The sequence below is a fragment of the Haliaeetus albicilla genome, chromosome 20 (genome assembly GCF_947461875.1).
Source record: "Haliaeetus albicilla chromosome 20, bHalAlb1.1, whole genome shotgun sequence".
NCBI classification, from domain to species: domain Eukaryota; kingdom Metazoa; phylum Chordata; class Aves; order Accipitriformes; family Accipitridae; genus Haliaeetus; species Haliaeetus albicilla.
The window spans coordinates 4,277,295-4,299,633 of NC_091502.1; the positions used below are offsets into that span (position 1 = coordinate 4,277,295).

Here is a 22,339-nt window from a genome sequence, read left to right on the forward strand (position 1 = left end):
TCACCCCTCAGCTGTGCCAGTTTCAATGCTGTGTGGGAAACAAATCGCAGAACACATCCAGGGTAAAAATAGCTGAAAAGGAGAGAGAGAGAGAGAAATGAATTCCAGAACCTGGATTGACGTCCTACATGTACATCCAAAGCCAATACAACAGAACCTTTTTAGCTCAGATTCAATCTGTCTGTCCGGCTCCATCAATAATTTTTACCTGATTTCACATCGGACAGAAAGGTAGAAGTTTCAAAAGGTATCGATTTACTTTCTAAATTTTGGGGAAATTGATGGCTGGGTGAGGGATAGAGACCTGGATTAGAGAAATGCGGCCAGCAGCCAACTGGCTAGTGAGTGTGTGTACCCTGGCTGACCGTGTGTGCATTAGCTGGTCAGCCAATATATATGTACCGGACTCAACGAGGAGTCTTAGAGCATATAGGGAGGGGAGAGTTGGGCTTGTTGCAGCTATTTTATTTTAGGAGGAGAGGGGAGAAGGGAGGTGACGATGAAGCAAGGGTCACAGACCCACAGGAAACCAAGAGCCATTAGTTCCACTACTCACAAAGCAATTTGTTTCAAAAAACCCCCGAAATTCTATAAAATAAGTCCTCTTCTGCCAGTGAGCCTGTAAATCAAGTGAATAGTTTCTCATCCAATTTGGGAGGAAGCTGAGAGCTCAGTCTCAGATTCCTGTTCAGACTCCAGCAACCACTTCTGCTTTTAGCACTCCGAACACCAATGGAAACCACGGATACTGATTTCTTTCCCATACTCAAGCATCACTTGAAGCCCTCGTTTCTCCCGAATAACTCTTTTAAGCTCTTGATTAATCTCTGTTCCTACCTGCCTCCTTTCTAATCTACAACAGTTGCCAAGAGCTCTGCTCCATTCTCTTCTTTTGTATCCTTCGTGCCTCCCCACTGGCCGATCCACGGCTTCAAACTTTGCTACAAAATATTCAGCGTATCGCATCTGAAAATGATGAGTATTTTGGTGCAAGCCAAAGTTGGCTCTTCCTGCCCACCTCTTCACAGGGGAAAGAGACCTTGGGTCTCCTCGCCACTTTTGCTGACCTGCAGAGTGGGCTGGGTGGGATGGGAGCCACAGGGTGGAACAGCAGCCGTAAGACCCCCTGTGAGCCATGGCTGTAGTCCATGGACAGAAGTGGAAGGGTCTTTATGTTCCTGTGCTCATGTCTTCTTTTCAGCAGCCCTCCCAAAGGAGGTTCTTGCCATCAGCTCTCCGGCATTTCAGGATGAGCCCTCTGCCACGTCCAGGAGACCGAGTGCCAAGCACGCAGCGCGGGGTTGCACACGAGGGGTGCAAGCTGAGCTGTGTGGCCGCTTGCCTCTCTTTTTGGGAAGGGAGTAGTGGACTGTCTCTGTGTCAGAAGCAGGCACCGTCTTTGGTAGGGAAAGCTTTAATCAGAACAAGTCTCTGATAGAAACTAGGTCTATTCCTACCATTTGTGGGTTTCTGCAGCCTTTGCTTTCCCCAGGAGCAGAAGTTGTCATCACCATAGGCAGGTCTTCTGCTTCTCCAGGTGGGAAACCAGAAGTTTTGGGCAGCCGGGGATTTTCCTGGTGCGGGAAATCCCTGCGTGGCAATAATCCAGTGTAATGGGCTCTGTGCCATCCCCGCTGCAGACGCCCAGGAACATTACTGGGAGTTGCACCCAGTGTGATCTGTTTGCAGATATACCAGTCTCACTGCAGGTATGGAGCAAGGTGTGATGGGAAAGACCTGAGACGGCTCCCAGAGGATCTGCCTGCATTAATTCCCTTGTCATTGCGTACCTCTGGGTCCGCTCCAGTCCGCGCACTGGGGTAGCTGCTAGAGGTCAGCTCAGCTCCTGCAAGAGAAGCGTCTTCATAGACCTTCCCAACACTGATTTCACTTCCAGAACCAGTTTCTGTAGGGATTTTTTTTTTTTTTCCCCCAAATGGAAGAATATAGCCATTATGCAAAGGTGCCTGGGGGACCTGTTAAGGAGATCTATAGCAGAAGCTAGGGCTGCCTGGCTGGAAAAGAGGGGTCCCATCCCCTCTCCTCACCAGACGCAGGAGCGTAGGAGGTGCTGGTGAATCCTTACCGACACGGAGCAGCCTCATGCGGAGCGGAGCAGCCCTTACATTGCTGTAAGTGATGTTAGGATCTGGCTTTATCCTTGGGCAACCACAGAATTTTGGGGAAGTGGTGGCAGGGGGGAATGATCAGAAAGCTGGCAGAAATTGTGTAATTGGTGTATCAAAGGCCCTTCTTCTCTCTCCCAGTCACATTGTAACAGTACACTATTTTATTCTACGTGTCAGTAAACAACAAAATCATTACTGATAAAACTTGCCTTAAGCAACAAGACACATGTGAACAATAAAGCACTAAGAGCCACATTTTCAAAAGTGTGTGTGCAGAAATGTCTATTGTACAATGTATAAGCAGCATGTGGTCTGGATGTGGCAAGCAGCAACGGGAGAGGAAAAGGGGAACAGATGGAACCTGTACATGAGTGACAAGAGCGGACGTAGGCTCAGATCGAGTTTTGTAGTGTGCAGAGGCTGAGCTTTTGAAAAGCCTTAAATAATAACCACATTTTAAGGAGGACTGCACTAATGGGGTATGCAGATAAATGCGCTGAATGGTGAAACTGCAGAGGACCCAGCAGCGGAGACAGTGATATATACAGAGCATAGGAAAAGTTCGGTCTGACACGCCAGCCACGCGTACAATCAAAGGTGTGCACATTTCAGAAATGTCAGCCTCCCTGAAACCTCAATGACTTAGCAATAAAACATCAGGAAACGATAAGTCGGGGTCAGAAAGGTCTGAGAATTCCACACAGCTGAAATAAAGATTGAGCAAGAAGAATTAGCATCAAGAAATGAGATTCAGATGTTTAAAGCTGATTGTCTGAACCAAGTTAATATAATGCCCCATGTTTCACTTCAAAACATTTGGATCGTGCAGCTGGGAAGCCCTTCCCATGATTGTGAAATGCAGCAGCTCGCTGTATCTGAGAAGGCTGGGATAGATGTGTCTGCCTGGACACGAGCAGGCTATAAATGATGAATTGGGATTACAGCCTTTACGGTCCCAGTCCAGTTTTACCAGTTCCCTGGGCCACTAGCACAGAAAACAAGCCCGGCAGCAAGGCTGAAGCTCCTACCTTTGCATATTCTGGACTTGCGCTCTCTCTCCATCCACCTCCCCATGGACTGAAAATGCTCGCTCTCTTTTTTCCCGCCTGCGAAGCTCTCTGACAGTCAGCATCCCTTGCTTTCTTAATTTCAGCATATTCAAGTGAACACCTATTCAACTCTCCAGCGTTTCCAGAGGAAATTATCCTCTCTCCTTCCCTTCCACCAAGTCTGGTGTTGGAGTGCACGGCTCTCGAAAATTATATTTACAAACCTGCAATGGAATGGGACAATCACATTTTCACTCCTCTTTGCACATGCACAGAGGAAGCCTTTACCCGTGTTAATGCAGTCCAGCACCACAGCCACTTGTGTGGGACACTGCAAGTCTGCAAAAATTGCACGCTTTCAGCGCTAAGCTTTTTATTCAGGCAAATCTCAGATGGGTTTGTATCAACTTACAGATACACGTGTATTGCATAAGCTCCTTCAGCCTTACAAAGTAACCTGAGAGTCCGAAAGTGCCCACCCGAAAACCACGCCTCCTGGGGAATGAGAATCCCACAGGTATGAGGGTTTTGCAGGCTGGCAACTCATTTGGTTCGTAGCTTTGTTAAATTATATTGCTGGTGGGAGCGGCTCTTTCCTGGGACAAGATGACACATTCAGCAGTCCTTGGGTGAGAAACTAATTAACTGGAGAGGAGGGTAGATTCTGTAACAGTACTCCCCCATCCACTATCTGCTCATGGTGACCAGTTCTCGACCGGGGTGATGGTGTACAGAAAAACAAGACAATACAGGTATTAAGCTCTCATGTCATAGCTCTTTTCCCGTGCTCTATGTTTTTTCACAGCAGCTGGACATGCGTAATGCTGTTATGGGCCAAAACTCTCTCTGGTACGCGTCTAGTGAAGCTGAAGACAAATTGGACACTGTGATTTATGTCGTTAACAAAGCAGACCAGGGCGTGTTCTCTCACCTGTCAGCGAGAGGCACAGCAGAGCTCTTATATATGGCAAGCTCCCCTCCCAGAGCCGCCCCCCAAACAAAAAAGGGTGGCCAGCCCGGAGGAACAGCATCTCGGGGAGGGCTCAGAGGCGAAGGGCAGAGCTGGGCCAGGGGATGCTCCAACCCCAGCCCGAGCCTGTCCCCTCTCCTGGGGAACAAAGTCACTTCGTTCACGGTATCTCCAGCACTCGCTGATTTCGGAAGCCTGTGTAAAGTTCAGCATCTCCTATCACTTGAAGCTGAAGTGCATGGCCTGGGTTTTCCACACATGCTATGGGAAGTTGGTCGGGGTTTGCTCTGTTGCTGACGGCTTGAAATTTCCATTTGCAGCTCCTTCCTGTTTCCTTTTCAGACATGCATCACACGGACCCAGAGAGGCTGCACAAATTTACCAGAACCGAGAGAAAGAGAGGACATTGCTTACCACAATGAAGCTTTAAATGAAGGAGCAGAGGTAGACCAGGGCAAGCACTCCCTGATGTCCCGTCAGGTGTGGGTACCCACAGCCTACAGATGCAAACCTTGGTGCTGATGGCTGAAGTCCATGTCCACAGCTCCCATCCCTCCCGGGATGCCACCCGGCATACTCAGACTTCAGCACTTAGGGGATGGGAAGCATGCTGGGGCATGTTTTGATTTAAAATTTGCAGCACCGCTGCTGCCTCAGAGAGAGTTGGGTCATTTACTGCTAATGGAGAAAGGCACTGCATGCGTGCTGGGGGGGCATATATCCCCATGTGGCCCCAGCACGGGAGAAATCACGTGGATATTCACCAAACACATCCCTGATATAAACAGGTCTACTCCCACTTCATATGTGGGCCATGTGGGAAGGCAGAACTTGCTGCCTGGAGCCCATACGTGCCCAGAAGCCTCACGGTCCTGAGACCTCCTAGCCATACGGCACCTAACTGTGTCTGGGGACCTCCCAGCCATACGGTACCCAACCGAACCTGGCAGAGAGCTGGTGGACCCCGTGGCACCGTCCCACCTCGCTGCAGCTATGCACAAGAGCTTTATTTGTCTCCTCTCACCCCACCTCATCGGCACAGAGAGTGAGCGGTGCCGGCCCCATCACAGAGGAGCAGGAGATGAGGAGGGATTTTACCCCCCCTTTGCTTTCCCCTTGCCCCCCCATTAGAATGACCCAAATTATTCAGTGACGTCCCTCATCAGCCATAGAAAAGCTCAAAACAGGCAAGTTCCAGGTGGAAATCACCTGAGGAAACAGGCTTGTCTCAATGCTTAGAAGAGCATCCCTGACCGGTTAATTCTCTCCCAGGCCTGTGATTCACTCCCCCACTCAGCACTGGCTGACTGTATTTTGGGTGCCTTGGGAGAAGATGTTATTCTTTGCCTGGGTCCAGGAAGGCTCTGATGTGCGTTGGAATGTCTCTGGCTTGTTACAATTAAAATTATTGCTAATTTCATGGGGGAGGCATTTTCATGCACTGGCTTTTTATAGAGGGCTTCAACGGGGTCCACCCAAACCACCAGAGTCACAACACAAAGAAACCAATAAACACCTTGGCATGGTGCTTTCCTTGCCTAAATTTGCATCAAGCCTGCTTACAGCCAGCGGGCCGGGAGAAAAGGGTCATTTATAATGTGTGCGGCGGCACTGCTTGCCTGAATTTTCGGAGTCAGCAGCTTCAATAGATTCTTGACGCAGCTTGCAGACACAGTTAAGAATTGTCTCTTCCGCCTACTGCAGGAAGCCGGTCACTCTATCAGAGATCAAAGTTGCTCACACGAACGCAGGAAGGTTATATACAAGCAAAAAGCAGCTACAAATGCTTGTATTTGGATGCAGGGCTTTGCTGCTGTGCATGTATTCGTCTCTAAATTTGAGCACAAACCGCTTGAATCAATTCAGAAAAAAACCCCTGCTTGCTGCAGCACCACCCAGATTACTCACAGGCTAATCCTCCTGTCGCAGAGACAAGATACTCCGTTATCAAGATGTTTCATATGACTTTGAAAAGATGGGTTTATCAAAAATCGTATTAGAGACTTATTTAGAGAGAGTAATGACATTAAGGGGCTGTGCTTTAAAAAGGCTAAAAAAAGAGTACGTAACCCAAAATGGGCATATATCGCAGAGAAGTAATTTCCCTCTGTTACACACACAGCATCTGCACAACAGGCAAATGTTTATCAGGAACTGAAGCTCATTGAATCAGTTAATTGTTCCACGGAAATAAACTAAGAGGCAGCTTTTTATACAGCTCAAAGCAATCACAAAGGTAGACGGGACCTTTTCAGAAGTTATTCCTGAAATCGAGTGTCCCTGGGATAAAACACAGCGAGGAATTACTGTTAAGAAACTTTTGGTCGGCTCTGGCAGTTTTGATGCAAACCTAACTGCTGCTGGAGTCACGTGCCCAGCCGCTGCAGGACTGAAAAAGGGAGAAAAGACAGGCAGGGGAACGCAACCAAGTGTGTCTCCCCTCATTTCTCCTCTCTCCTCCCCTCCACTACAGGATAGGAAATCTGAGAAAAGACAAATAAACCAGATTTTTAAATTGTTTCAGTGGCTCTAGCGGGCTCTTGCACACAAACAGGGTTCACGAGCGTTTTGGGTTGATTTCCTTTCATTTCTGGTCTTTCTGCGTCCCTGCTCTGTTCTGGTTTACTATTCTCCAGCTCCCTGTACAAACAGGATCTTTCCTCAACAATGTTCTGCCACATCATCTTCCTTCCTTTGTATACAGGCTGATACTGCGTGTTACACACCACGCGGCTTCCTAAGGCACCTCATTTCTCAATGCTAGCAAAAACAGGAACCAAAAGCAAAGCAGCAATAAAACACTAAATTCTCGCCGTAGTTTAAAATTGAACCCTTGAAAGTTTCCGATTCAAGATGACTTTTCAGTTAACGGATTTTTTCTAGTTTAGTGCTTTGGACGCCGCACTGCAGAATATGTGCAAATGAGGCGCTCGTACTTTTTATCAGATTCAAATGCCTCTCCGGCGAGGTCTGCAACACTGACCCGTGCTTTTCCTCCTTTTTTTTTTGGCGTTGAGAAGTGAAGGCAGATGAACAAAGTGCGCATTGCTTCACTGTTCACCTCTTTTCTCCTGTCTTGTAAGGCTTACTGTCTGATTTTTTGCTCCGGGGAGATTAGATAGCACGTCTTCAGGGAGAAGAAAAAACCACAGGGCACACTGCACATTGCACAAATGCTCTTGTTATTCTGAGGCCTGAAGAAACAAGGAAGGAAGCTTGAGGCTGGTGGTTTGGCAGGTGTGGGGCCTTTTTTACACAGACATCTGTTTTAAGTGGTAGCTCTGGGCTCAGGGATGAGCAGGGAATGCCCGTCACCCTCACCCCTTCTCTGGGGGTCCCAGCACAAGGGGGTTTGGGCTCCCAAAGAAGCAAAATGTCACCCACTTGCTCGAGCTGTGCTTCGGGACTCTGCTCTCTCCTATTTGTGGGGCAGGGCTGCCAAACGAGAGGATTCCTCCCTGCAAACCGGCAACAGGGTAACGCAAACAAAATGGATGGGGTTAGAGTACAAAATGGGTGAACGATAACACGTAGGCGAAGCTCGACGCGAAGGACCTGATGAAAACGGTTTGGATGCTACCACGTACACCGCATCAAATTAAACTTTCCTAATCCCACTAGATTGTTTCTAGCGGTTTAGGTAGCGCTGCTAGTGATCCCGTTGCTGTTTTGAATGAACTGCTTCCTTTGGCAGGATGTTACGGCGCGCTCTCCGCTAAGCCTTGCACCGCGTTGGAAGGAATTCATTAGTGCTTGGTGGTTAATTATCTACGGAATAACATATCTGTGGTCCCCACCTTAGAAACAATCTAGAAACTGCAGTTTTTAGGGTTGGATCCTGCTCTGCTAAAACACAGGTGTGGGGAGGAAAAAAAGGGTTTGCATAATATCCTCCCCGGTGGGGATTCTCTGGGGCAAGTAAGTGTTGAACCACATTGTTATTTTAAATGACAATGACAATACAGGCTTTCTCCTGTAGTTCACTGCTGACTTTAATGAACATTAGCAACTTAATTATCCTTAAGACTGCTACTCCTCTGTTACAGATTGCTGAAATTGGTCAGTGAATTCAGAAGTTACTGGGGGGGAAGGGCAGATATGCAGAAAAGAACAGACTGAGACATATGTATACAGCTGTCCATGCAATTTCAGACCCTCATTTCCATAAGAAATCAAGCTGAAGCCATTTCAAGGTGAGGGACTGTGCTTAATCCCTCCCAACACCCTCATTAATACATCCCAAAATGCGTCTCCTTGTCCACCAAGTACCGTTTTAGTCGGGTAGGTGAGGAGCTACAGTTTCTGAGATGGGCTTCACGGGGACCACTGGGCTTTACGGCTCCTGTGGAGGTTTTAAGCCGTGCTGTGCTGACGTGCCTTCGTTCAGAGCTGAGCAAGGGCTAGGAGACACGGTGGGAGAACTCGGCTCCTGTCTTTGCTTCATGTTGCAATGGACAGAATAAAATCTGCTGATGTCCACACCGGGATGGGCAAAACCCTGACAAAATGAAGGGCTAGGCAGCATTTTGACATTCTTGGAACAGGAGACAGAATTTCTCACATGAAGCATCCTGCTGCTGTGCTTAACGTTGTCTCTAGAGCCTCCACACCATTTGTGTTGGTCACCTGTGAGGAGCACCATTGCAGCGCTCACAGAAATCTAATAAATTTTGGAGTTTAACTCGAAAATAAAATTGTTTTGTTCTGAGGATTAAAAGAAAAAATAAGAAAAGGAAGGAAGCCTGATGTTCCAGCTTTGGTACCTTAATTTTTTTTTTTTTCCTTTTTCCTATCTGACAAATATCAGCATGACAGCAAACAGAACCTTCCCAGTTCACACGGCAGCACAGCTTAACTGTGCCGGTAAGTGGTGAATCGACGCTTCGCTCTAGCACGGCCCTAAATTGTACCATTAACATGTGGTTATAGTCAGAGAACACATTCGGTCGGAAATGGCACCTTGTTACTTCCCAGATTATCTGCTCCCTATGGGGTAAATATTTTAAACATCATGCAGGGTTTTAGCAGCAACATTCCTATTAAAGTAAATGGGATTTGAGTGCGGGTAAATCCGAGCGCGCAGTGCTGGGACATTATACCTATAAATCTTCCATGTCTTACGCTCTCCGCTTTATTTGCTGACAAAAGACAAGTGTTTGCTGCCTTTGTAAGGTTCATAAAGCACAAAGGGAGGGTGTGTGCTCAGCATTGCTTCCTGTAGCACTGGCTGCAGCGACAGTGCGACAGACCGAAGCTGGAAGGACTCGGAGGGATTCCTCAGCTCCCGGGCACAGGCTGCAGCCTTTCCAGCGGGAGGAATCCGGCTTTTGGGTGCAAGGAGTCCAGTTCACCTCTGCACCGCAGTTACACGGTGATAAAGCTACTTTTCTAACAACAACTACCTTTAGCCAGGAAATATTTTAGGCAACAGCTACCTTGCAGGCCCCTTCAAGGTTATTGAACGTGTGTTAGGCAATTTTTCTGTAAATTTTTGTCTTTGCTTGTACCGATCCCATCACGCTAGTGGTCAGCAAGTGCCCCAGTTTACATAACAGCGAAGGCTGGGAGAGGCCCTTTTGTTAGGACAGGTACCTTAAAACAAATAACCTGAGTTTGAAAAAAATAGCCTGCTCTCCAGTAGACATTTTTCCGTGGCTTAATACGATAAATGTAACCTACATGTGCATGATATGTCAGGCAGCATTCTTTGTTACTTCACTAGATGGCGTGTGGCCATGCCTGGTAGGGGGGAGAGAAGGAAGAAGAATTAATTCAGTGTGCAACTGGCTGTGCTGCACTCCTGGCTTTGATGCACCTTGAACAACGTGGATCTAGGAGTTAATGTTTCAAGGGTGAGAACTGAATTTCCAGGATCAGGGATAGGATGCCAAGCTGCAAACAGCTTCATTTGCAAAAAGCTGAAACTTTTGCCTGAAGAATACCCTTAAGTCAGCAGTGGGGCAAGACTTGGGGAAAAGAGGTTTATTAGACCCGTTTACCTCCTAGGCAAAACATGCTTTCAGAGACGTAAGTTCTTCAAATGTGAAACAGACGTGAAGAAGGGCTTATGTGTCTGCAAGGATGTCTGCTTTCTACAACATGGTCAGCTGGTCTAGTAAAAGACCTTATGTCTTCCTATAAATTCTGCCTTGCTTATAGCCTGACACCATCACTGCTGCAACACTACGGAAACAACGTCCAAAACTCTGTGTAGTTCTTCAAAAGGCAAGCCATCAGGTTCATTTGTGTTCTCACTTTCCCTGGTGTAAACCACAGCATAGCTGTCCTCTTTTGTTCTTCTATTAACTATTTATGCCTCCCGCTTTGGAGGAGAACAAGACCCAGCTCTGCCCTGAGGCACTTACTCTCCTGGGATAACATTAAATCTCCCTTGCCCGGCATTGGAAGTGCAGGTGCGGTAAGAGCCCGCTCCTTTCTTGCTTGGGAAAAGGAGCATTAACTCTTCAAGGTCTCCGACACGAATTGCAGAAGTACCTGGGTCCATTAGAGACGTTCCCGAGCACACACACCAACAGCGATGCTTGCCACGGCGAGGTTTGGAGGGGTTGGCCGGCCGGCCGGCGGCGAGCAAGCCGGCTCCTTCGGCAGCTCAGCTTGGGGGCTGACTCGAATGTCCAGTTTCACAACTTGGCCTAAGCTGACCTCCAGCTGGGCTCCTGCCAAAAAGCAGCTCTCTCCCCTCTGCTGACACTTGCGCTCCTTTGGCTGTAGGGTCAGCGGCGGCGGGGACTGATTGGCCTCGGTAAAATCCACCCCTCCTTTATTTTATTTTTTCTTTTTTTCCCCCTCCCTTTTGGTAGGGTTAATTTTCAGTCGGCTCAGTTTGCTGAATTGGCTGGCCGGGTGGATGCTGGGGCTGGCACAAGGAGACGGTGGGGGGAGTGGATGGAAAAAGTGGAAAACTGACCTTCCTGACGGCAGCGTGGACTCAGCTGGCAGGAGTCCGTGAGGGCCGTGCACCCACGGTGGGTTTCTGCGGTACCCCGCAAAACTCCCCAAATGCCGTGGAGGAGGGTCGGGGCAGGCAACTGCCTTGGGATGGGATGCAAACATTCCTCTGCTCCTTTGAACACAGAGAAAAGGGGTTTAACAACCATCTGTTCAAGAACGGTGCCACAAGGAAAACACATCTGATATACATGTAAAAGTGAGGGGTTTTCCTGTGGTATTTAGGCCTAAGGTGTTTGCTATTTTACCATCCAGCTATGCACCCAACCTTCAAATGAGTTCAGTGCAACACATGCACTAGATTTAACACCTGCTACCCCATGGTTAAAGCTACAACGGCAGCGTATACCCTGCCTGTATCAGCCACCAGTGCCACAGCGTGGGCAACACTTCCTCCAAGGGACGAAATGATGCCCAAAATCAAGTGGCTTTCCTTGTCGTTTATGGCTGATGGCTGTTTCTGATGGGCGAGTGTATTTGTGGTAGGTGCCTGGCTTGGGGGACGGAGACTGGTGAGGTGCCATTGCTGCAGCTGCATGGGGAGCTGTGGAGAAGAGGACCTGGTGCTCACACTGTGATATGGGAAAATGGGGGCAAACACTGGCAGCCGGCTGAACGAGAGGCCCCCCGGCATTCCCTGAAGCGAGAGCTCGTTCCTCCCTTGTGCGTCAGGTTTGTGCGGCCGCTGTAAGATGAAGCTACACAGTAAGACAAGTTTTGCCGGGGTTAAGCCACAGCAGCCTCTCCACTAACCTTCCCCTGAAGCAAAGGAGGGTTACAGACACGACGTTAATGGGAGAGGAAAATCAGGGTCATAGGATGGCTTATAATCAGTTCTGTAGGAGAGGCAGGTCTCTACCTAACTCTCTTATTATGTATTTCCATGAAATGCACCTTCATGTCTTTGATCAGCTCACTCAGCTACCTTGGCCTCCAAGTGCAGTTGTCTCAGCTAACTCGTTTGGTTCCCATTTCCCCACGCCATCACTCAAATTTACGAAGTTGAAACATCTGGGTGAACCCAGAAAAAGCTGCAAGTGACGTTATTTCCAATAGCCTATGCTTTGAAAATCACCGTACATACAACACTTCGCTGCACCTAGCCACCGGTTTCCCCTCAGCCCAGGCTCCTGGTTCTGGGTCCTACTCTGCTGTTCTTTTGCTCGGTCGCTATTGGGCTCCCAGGGTTTAAACCTATCTTACTGTCAGTATTATTTTGTTTGAATTCCAAAATTGTTCATACACTTCTCTCCCTCTAGTAAACTTACAGCAATGAGTAAAGATGCCATTAAGAAAGAACTGTTTGGGCTATAGAGAAATGCTGCCAACTACTGTAACAGGAAAACATTACAGCTCCCTTTTGCCCCAAAATAACATTTTCTTGCTGTGGGTAAATAGCTACTCCTGTTCTTCTGGGAGCAACAATCACAGCCCTCTCTTTCTCCAAAGGGAGCGTGCAGTCCTCTGTCCCAGAGAGAAGCTCATTTCCACAAGGCATGTCCAGACGGCATCGGCCTCTGCCCAGGAATGGGGGGAGCAGAGGATGAGGAGACCGGCAGAGAGGAAGCCGAGAGAGATGCTCTGAGAAAGTCGCTCCTGCAAGAGGATCGCGTGACAGAAGCCAAAAAAGCATTCCCCACTGGAATGGCACTCCAAGGGCTTCGTCTGGGCTCCTCTCTGCCTGGGAAGGGATCTTACTTGGTTTCTTCTCCCTCTGCTCCGTGCCCTGGAACCTGTAACTCTGAAAGTGAGTCTGTCCATTTAGATGTCTGCAGTGTCTGGGGATCCAGAGACCTGGGCTGTGTTTCATGCGGTGCCATCTCATTTCTGCATCTTGAGGCAAGTCCCCTTGCCTCTGCCATCTCCTTTCCGAGGTTTATTGCATCTGCTGCTCAGGAGTGTCACAGGGCCCTGGGACATTCACTCACTGTGTTTTCAGAGCACCTAGCAAACAACAGGTTCATTTGAGCTGGGGTTTCCAGGTACAAACTAAAATAACTGTAAAACAAGGAAAGTAATGCTGTTTATCAAACTCAGTTATGCCATGAAGAGCAGACAAATGGATACCATAATCAGAAGTTAGTCCTCCAGCTACAGTCTGGTTTTAGTTTGTGTGAGTTTTGCCCACAGGACCCCTTTCCTCCCCAAAATGCACAGGTCTTGATCTTCCTGACTTTATTAAGGTGTCAATCTGTAGTAATTTCAAAGCAGCTACTCAAGTTCCATTCGTATCAATCTACTTTGAAATGAACATCGGCCTTATTAGGCTTTACCTTGCTTCCTGCGCCACTGATCATCAGCTAAGGGCTGGCTGAGATAACACCTGAGAAACAACGCTGGTGCTTAGAGCAAAAAATCAGGACAAGTGAATCCAATCCCAGCTTTGCCACCGACAAGAGACGAATCCCTGCCCCTTTTGTTTTGCATTTTCCTACCTGTAAAGGGAGTAAAACTAATATCTCTTATGGCAGAGGCACGACTGCTACTTCAGTTTGTAGAACACTTTGAGATGGTCAAAGCGCATCTCAACAAAAGTACAAAGCGCTACTGGTGTTTCTAAAGTGTGTGAGGTGTGTCCTAAACTAACCCTTGCTAACCTGACACTTTGCACACCTGGCCCCCTCTCACATCTCTACTATAAAATAAGCTGTGTTTTCAGTGAACTATTTATGGAATACGCAACTTTAAAATAATAATAAAAAAAGACTTTCAAAAGAGTCTGCTTGTTTTTAAATCGCTGCATATTGCAGATGTGGGCTAATCTGAAAACACCGAATGTATGGTCACAAGCAGAGTTCATGGAAGACTCGCCAACCGTTCTATAGCTATGCATCATGTTTAGTGCAATATAGCCCAGATCCCTAGTGCTTCTGAAGGCCAAGAAGCTGTGTAAGGTCTTTTGTCAGAAAAACTACTCATAGACCATGACAACAGCATGAGCAAGCGGGTTACATAACTGACGAGCTAGTCACATCTCGGTAGGCATAAAAACATTTATTTTCTTGTCACCTAGCAATACGACAACGGATTATACCTGCTTCTTTCAAGTCTTGCTGCAAAATGTGTTTTGCCTGTGGATGCTCTTCCAGCAACAAAGGCTGAACTGTAGAAGGGCACGTGGCTCTGGATTCCCACCGTAAGGCCCTGACTCTGAGGCTGCAGATTGCCGCTGTCAGCAACAAAACTCGTTTAAGTTTTAACCTCCCTTCATACCCAGGCTGTGCATTCCCACGTACCGCTGAACCTGACCTCCACCACGCTCCTTCTCCGCCGCATCACTTTAGCAAAGCAACAGGATCTCCAGCACAAGGCAGATTAACTGGTCAAGCCCAGGGTGGGTGTATTTGAGCAGGTCCTCAGCACTGCCTCCTCTTCAGCGTTATGGGATGCCGTGCAGTGTGCATTGCTCCTCATCACTGACCCAGCAGCGGCTGGGGAGCGCTTGCACACCGGTCCTGGGCATAGGGTCTGATTCCCCCTCTCCCACAGACATGACTGCATTTACACTAGGTCTTTTGGATGTATAGAAAATGTGTATCACGTTCCTGGCAGACACTGCTGAAGCAGAAAATGCCTTAAATATATATCTGGCCTGGCACCACGCAATGCCAGAGCAACAGTCGTCCGCAGCACACCGAGATACGCGTGTTCTCTGCCCACCCAGAACTGCTCCGTGTTGTCTGTGCACGTTACAGCTCAGCCTCCCCCGGGAACGCTGTGTTTGCTGTTACATTCGCACACCAGCCAGCGCTGTGCTTTCTGGTCTATGAATGGCGTATCCAGAAATTGGCTGCTATGCTGGTACGCTTCAGAGAGGATAATGCTGTCCTTTTCCCTGCTGTTTATTGTTTACCAGAGGTGCCTTATTTCTGACAAACAAAAGAGATGGATTCGGGACAATTTAGCAATAATGAGGAGCAGGATGAGCGGGATGGCTTTACAATACGTACGGCGCTGTGCGTAGGGCTCAACAAAGGCCTGCAGTAGCGGGCAGCTTGCTGACGCCAGGCCCTTACACTGCCACATTAATGGTAACAGCAAAAACCCTTGTTTGCCCTGCAAATCACAGTCAGAGAGCGTAGAAGCCTCCAAACTAGCAACAGGACAACCGTATGGGAAGCCTATGACATTAAGTACATGAAAGGGAAGCCTTGGGACTATGAGAAGGAATTGAGTACGTTCAGCACAGAATGGGTACTGCTCAGGGGACTATTTAAAAATCATTGACTAGTTTTGCTGACTAGCGTAGCTCTGTCAAAATCAATAGAGACATCAAAAATTTGTGCAGATGAAGTTTACTCGGGTACAGAAGAGCAGAGCAAGACTTTCCGCTCTGATCCGTCTCCTGGCTGTGCCCCTTGGTGCCGAAATCCTTCAGAGATCTTTTGGGGTTTCTTTTGTCACTTGATGGGTTTGCCTCTGACATACGCAATCATGTGAGTGGAGCTGTAGGACTGAGGCTAGGCGCAGTTAGATGCGTGTGGCAGGGTTTCTTTCACGCCAGAGCCGTGACGCGCGGCGTGCTCCCTACCTGCAGCGCAGCCCCAGGTTCTCTTGCTCCAGGACCCAGGTGGAGAACCCGGGTGATCTATCCCTCAGCTGCATTACACACGCAGAGCTCAGGACTGGGAACTGCACTGCCCTGCAGATGCCTGAGATACAGACTGGGCTGCTATTACTCACCACGGCCCATAAAGCACCCTGGCATTCCCTCTGCACGCTTCCTTCCCTCCACCAGCCTCCTCCGCTCCCGTTCTGTGGTGTCCCCCATCCCTCTCTCCTTACAGGTGGCCATCCCTCAGCCCCCAAACCCAGCTGGAGCGGCGATGCGAACCGGGCTGTCAGCATAATGCAGAGGAATGGTGGCAAGAAAGGGAAGATGCTACAATAAGGTAAATAGTCTGCACCCTCTAGCCCTCTTGTTACTGTTGGGACATAAGCTAAAGTGTTTCAGCTAATTCATCTTAGTCCTAGATGCAGGGTGCGTGAAGGCATAGCCTGAACACAGCAGAGAAACCTCTAATGTATGGTCTGCACTGGTGCAATGCTAGTTGGGTGGGTAGAGTTCATTGAGCAAATGTAGATGTTGAAACTGTAGGTGTCCATTTGTGAGTTAGTCACCTTAGGCCACCGTTTTAAGTCAGAGAGAAATAGGCACTTTTGGCATACGATAGAAATTTACACTCCGTTGAGCTAAATTGTGCCTTGTAAGCTCCTGCTGCTCCCCGCTGACAATACAGGGAGTCAGGCACGACTAGCTCACAGGTAAACGTCTGTACAACACACGTCAAACGACAGGCGAGATAAACTCGCATTTGGTACGGCTTTGTTTTGACACAGGGATGCTACACGCTACAGGGCTGCTAGGAGGGGGCTTCGGAGGGTGTCTGGTGGGGCACGCTCTGGCACGCAACCGCAGAAGCCAGGGAGCCAGATTCAGAGGAGGAACAGAGAGACTCAGTGACAGACACGGCAAAACCCCTTGGGAACGTGGCCGCTGAAGCAACCATGACTTCATTAGACTTGCTCAAGATGCCCTCTAGCCTAGACCTTTCACCTCATTTAATGGTTTCTTGGCCTCAATCCCTTATAATTCTGAAATGAAAAAAAAATCTCTTTTGACTCCTGTTTTCAAGCCAGGGCTGTTTGATTTGGAACACTGCATTGAAGTCTGTGCTACTGATTGATTTCAGGTTTATTATATTTCCCCCTTTGAAACATGCTACAGTAAAAAAAAAATCTGTACACTTTGTCGTTTTTCATGTACCCCCCCCTTTTTTTTTTCAATCTTAGCAAATGCTCAGTCTTTTCCACTTCAATAGCTTGAAATTCTCCCCTGAGAGCCCTAAGCTCTTTAAATATTTTTAGGTTGCCAGATTTCTTATGTTCTCTCTCCAGGAAGCCAATTTTGTTTCTAAGCTCTTGAGAGTAGTCCAGCTACATCTTTTGCGCACTCACTGCATCACAATAAAATGCTGCCTAATTGCTGCCTCAGCTGAGTCCCAAAGGTGCTGGAGTTTGTCTCTAGGCTACAGTTGTGGACAATAAACTCTTCTCAGACTGGAGTTAAGCCTTTTTATTATTTAAATCTGAGTCATGTAAAATTAGTTTACTAGCAAGTAACCCACAAAGATCTAGTATGGAAAGAAACTCCCACGTATTGTTCTCCAACACGATGAGAGAATGATCAGATACAAAGATTTGCAAGCAGCTCGTAATACAAGATGTAACAGAACGACCAACATTTAATTCAGCCAAAAAGACATGAGAATGTTTCTGTAAGCCTAGGAGTTACTCTCAGACCTCGGCTGTTTGGTGTTCTTTAGCTTCAAATTGAAACTGGCGGTATGAAAACTCTCTTTTTTTCTTCTAGCTTATCCATAACCTGAAATACCTATGAAAGAGGAAAGGCAGCTGTAGATAACAGATGCCAGATGAATAAGAGCTTTCTGTTCTCAGTCTAGCACAACAGCCAGAGGATTCAGTGAGCATTTTGCTACAAAATCATCAAGAATATACTAAGACTGGGTGGCTGCACCTCAATCAAGCTTGAGAAGACCCCTGCAGCAAGGGACAAATGGACAACATAGGGAGTGAGAATGAACAAATCCTCTTTTTCTCACCAGGACCATATTCAGCCATCCTCAATAGCAGAAGACGACATCCGTACGCTGCATACACAGGCATTTTCTCCCTTCAAGTTCCTTATTTTAATTTGTATATTTAAGTGCTGATATTTCTGTTGTAAAATATGGCTTCTGATGATAGGGCATACTCCATGGACATTATAGTAGAAAGACTTATTGATCATTTTCGAGACTCTAATTCCTTAAGACAACATTTGTTTTGGGTACATTTGGTGCTGTGTGCCCAAATCCACAGCCTTAATTAGGCAAAAATGAAGCTAGAAGAGAGCTCTAGATTTTCCCCAAACGGTTAAGACTGTCCTTTAATTAGAAAAGGTCAGACATGATAGCAGAGACCTGACACAGTCTTTGCGGTGGTGTTGGCAGCGCATTTGCAACCTGGGACACTCGTGAGCGGGGACAGCACACATCCACATCAGGGCAAGCCGATTCAAATGGCTCTTCATACGGCTCCTTTTGTCAGCAACAGAGTGCGTGCTTCACAGGCTGATGGATCCCTCTGCAGTAACTGCAAGGAGACTGTTAACCACACACCATCCACTCACTGTGCAGAGACCCCTCCTGTTGCTGGGGTCTCTCATTCCTCATTTAGATTTGTCTTGATCACTTCTTGAGAACGTAATGGCCGACACGGCATGGACAGCAGAACCTTCATTACTAATTGTGACGCATAAGACAGGAAGGATGCACAGGTCTGAAGTCGGTTTTGGCAGGCAGCAGTTAGAAAAGCTAGGACGCAATTTCAGCCTTATTCAGATCAATGGGAATTTTGCCACTGATGTCAGTGGGACGAAGACTTCGCTCCACATGTCTGCCTGTAATCTGAGAACATGTATTCTGCAAGTCCTGGAGACTCAGTGAAAACGGGACCCCACAGAGTTCATCTTAAATTCACTGTTTGAAATAAAACTACGTGGATTCTTTGTGCCCTTTTTAGTTATCTGTAAAACAAGTAAGATAATGCTTTGAGTGCTAAACAATACAAGGTGTGTAGGAAGACATAATATCTTTTATTAGGCCAACTGAAATAGTTAGGGAAAAACAGGCAAGCTTTCAGGCTTGTCTGAAATGCTTTGAGATGCTCTGATGAAAGGTGTTCGAGCTGTGCAAGGGATCATTAAATTACATTCTTCCTCTCTCTGGAAATCATTTAGTGATATTTCAAAGGAAAGATGCTGTACAGAAATAACTGATTTCTATTGCAAGTGCTGTCTGGAGCTAAATATCTTCCTTCCTCTCTCTTTATGAACTAATCTAAAGAAAAATATGTTTTAAATTAACATGTTAAGAATACTTTTGTGGTATAATGTATAGTCCTGTTAAATGTTCTCTGTTAAGGGTAACTCACAAGATCCTTAAGCAGATTTCAGTATACACAAACAAAATGGCTGGATTTCTGTTTAATGCATTGCGGAAATTATGAAAGTATCACTGTAAAGAAATTAGAAAGCGTGGAAGGTCTGTGAAAATGGCAAGTGAAAAAAAAAAAAGGCAGATACGAGTCAAAAACTACATTATGCTTGTAAACACTGCCTAACAAGCCCCCACATTTTCACTACTGAGTGTGGGCATCATGCCTCCAAAAGCTGTGAACCAGTTAGTGTCCATAAAAGAGTGACAGAAACAACCAGACACTTAACCCCCTCCTCTTCCCAGTTTACCAGGAAGGACAGAACAAACTGGGAGTGCTCACTTAAAGTTAGCCAGGGGTGACAGACTAACATTATGGTATTGAAACTGTGAGCGCAGCAAGATATATCAGTGCCATCACGGAATCAGTGGACCACTGAGGTTACTGGGGGCCATGAAGGGGTAGGTGAGGGAGGTTTAACTGTACATAAATCCTACTACTATCACTTCACTAGTACTTCAGTCCAGTGCCAAGACACAAAGGATGTCAAGAACAGAGAAAACTGAGGGGGGAATCAAGTAAAAAGCAGTTGCAAGGAAGGGTGAAATAAACTGTTGTTTGTGTCTATTAGAACAACAAGCAATGGGGATAAATTGCAGCAAAGGAGATTTACATTAAACCACTAGACAACTGTCCAGGATTAAGGAAAATGATGCTTTGGTATAGACTGCCTAGAGAAATGGTGAAACTTTCATTACTGGAACGTGTCAAAAAGGGCTAAAATAAACACCATCAAAACTTTTCACTACTGATGATCATTCACTGAAGCTGAGATTAGAATTGGAGATTCATCTGAGAAAGGTTACAATGTATGACCAGGTTTTCCTGGATGTATTCTCTTTTTTCCCCCTGGAAATGTTCAAGATTTTCTGTTTGTGTGAGATTTTGAGATGCATTCCTTTGAAAATATTTGTCTAAGACTGGAGGGGCCATTTATCTTCTGAAGTGCCTGTTCCTCTCCGCTGATCACAGATGCAATCACAGATGACTGGCTTGGTGTGGACACCTACTTATTGAATCTGTGAAGTCAGATGAGACAATTACCATCGTTAATGACAAATTGTGTCCTTTCTAATATATTCCTAGATATAACACTCAAATCTCCATTATTCATTCCAACTATAATTACTTGTTGTGCCTGTATGAGGTGGCACCCATAACATATAATCATAATGTTATTTATTGTCCTGTATTAGTAATTTTGTCACATTATACTTAGATGCCATATGGTGTGATGAAGAATGAAATGAAGGTTTCCTATGCAGTGGATAGAAAGCTTCTAGACAACAATTAGTATAATCTATTCCACTTTTGCATTCCATTCCATTCCTACTGAGAATATCACCAAAGTGTATGGTATCTCAGGAAGGAAAATTTTATTTTTAGATCTAAGAGCCAGCCAAAGCTCTGCTGAGTTGCAGGTACAGCTACTAACTAGGAATGTAAGCGGCTTTATTTCAGCAGTGTGTATGAAACACTAAGGTGCTTCTGATACATGGTATTAACCACTTCTGTTTGCAAAGTCCGTACACAATTAACACATGTATTTAGCTAATCTGTACGGACCTATGTGTTTATATTGTACTCATCCTACCACAGGACTAAAACTGAGCACTTAAGACATGCCTACACCGTGTCCTACACTGAGGTCAAGGGAAAAAGCCTGAGCACCCAGTTGTCCCCTCCGCTTAATTGTTAGGGCTCTCCTTGGGGACCTGTTTAGGTACATCCCATGCATTCAAGATAAGGCACGGATCTTGGGTAGTTCACTCTCGGGATTACCCCCAAATGGCAATAAGGCCAAGAACATTATATTTGGCTCCCTCATACCCATCTTGTCTTTCAATGCTATTCCCACAGGCTCCGCACTCTTGGAAGTGCAGAGGAGGGACACCACAAGGTGCACATAGGAGATCCAGGGCACAGGGCTACGTGGCGTGGACTGAGCAGTCCGTAGTAGCCCTAAGCAACCTGGGTGTCAGTCAGCATGCACCGCTGAGCCTTGGGATGGAAAACTGCTCCCTCTCTTGTGTGGATACACACTTTGGAGCCACTTGCAAATAATGGCAGAGGGAGTCTGCCCCATTTCAGCCAGCACTGCACTGAACAGTGGTGCTGGAGGCAGCTTTCGTAATGTAGAAAGGTGCCAAAAGACTGTCTCAGTAAGAGAGGGATTTTTTTGGTATCTCAGCAAAACAGAAATCCAGAACACAAACAGTGAAGCTGACCAGGAGAAACAGCACAGGATCACCTTCCCCATCTTGAGAAAACTGTAGAATACAGTTTAATTTAATTCTACTGTTCTTTTGGAACATTTTTTTTTAATAACCTTTGTTCTTCTTTTGTAACCTGTAATTATGGAAACCCCAACCTTGTATCTTCTTATGCACAAATACCCTCTTCATACATGTATTTCTCCACTGCAAAAGGACGTGAAGAGTTAAGGCTCTGTACTGGTTTTGGCTGGGATAGAGTTAATTTTCTTCACAGTAGCTAGCATGGGGCTGTGTTTTGGATTTGTGCTGGAAACAGTGTTGATAACACAGGGATGTTCTCCCTACTGGCGAGCAGTGCTCACCCAGAGCCAAGGCCTCTTCTGCTTCTCCCCCCACCCCACCAGCGAGCAGGCTGGGGGAGCACAAGGAGTTGGTGGAGACACAGCCGGGACAGCCGACCCCGACTGACCCAGGGGATATTCCAGACCATAGGGCGTCATGCACACTATATGAAACTGGGGGAAGAAGAAGGAAGGGGGGACATTGGAGTGATGTTGTTTGTCTTCCCAAGTCACCATTACGCGTGATGGAGCCCTGCTGTCCTGGAGATGGCTGAACACCTGCCTGCCCATGGGAAGTGGGGAATGAATTCCTTGTTTCGCTTTGCTTGTGTGCACGGCTTTTGCTTTACCTATTAAGCTGTCTTTATCTCAACCCACAAATTTCTCACTTTTACCCTTCCCAATTCTACCCCCATCCCACTGGGTGGGGAGTGAGCTGCGTGGGGCTGAGCTGCCTACTGGGGTTAAACCATGACAGGCTCATTTTGTAACTTCAATATTATAAAAAAATGCATCGAGCATGAAAATTGAACACAACACTTCCCCTCTCCCCCCCCCTTTTTTTTTCTTTTAAGGTGATATGAAAAATTATTTCAATGAGGAAACA

The 22,339-nt window shown here is 46.8% G+C and overlaps 1 long non-coding RNA gene across 3 annotated transcripts in view; it reads right to left on the bottom strand.

Moving 5' to 3' along the window:
- Nucleotides 1–22,339, bottom strand: part of LOC138690141 (uncharacterized) — a 58,917-nt gene that overhangs the window by 28,579 nt on the left and 7,999 nt on the right. For 2 of the 3 annotated variants that reach the window (XR_011328941.1, XR_011328940.1), the window contains one exon: nucleotides 14,095–18,705. This is a non-coding gene — a long non-coding RNA (uncharacterized lncRNA). Of the gene's footprint in view, nucleotides 1–4; nucleotides 73–6,455; nucleotides 6,632–14,094; nucleotides 18,706–22,339 lie in introns of those variants that run through there. The other variant, XR_011328942.1, reaches the window with a different exon arrangement.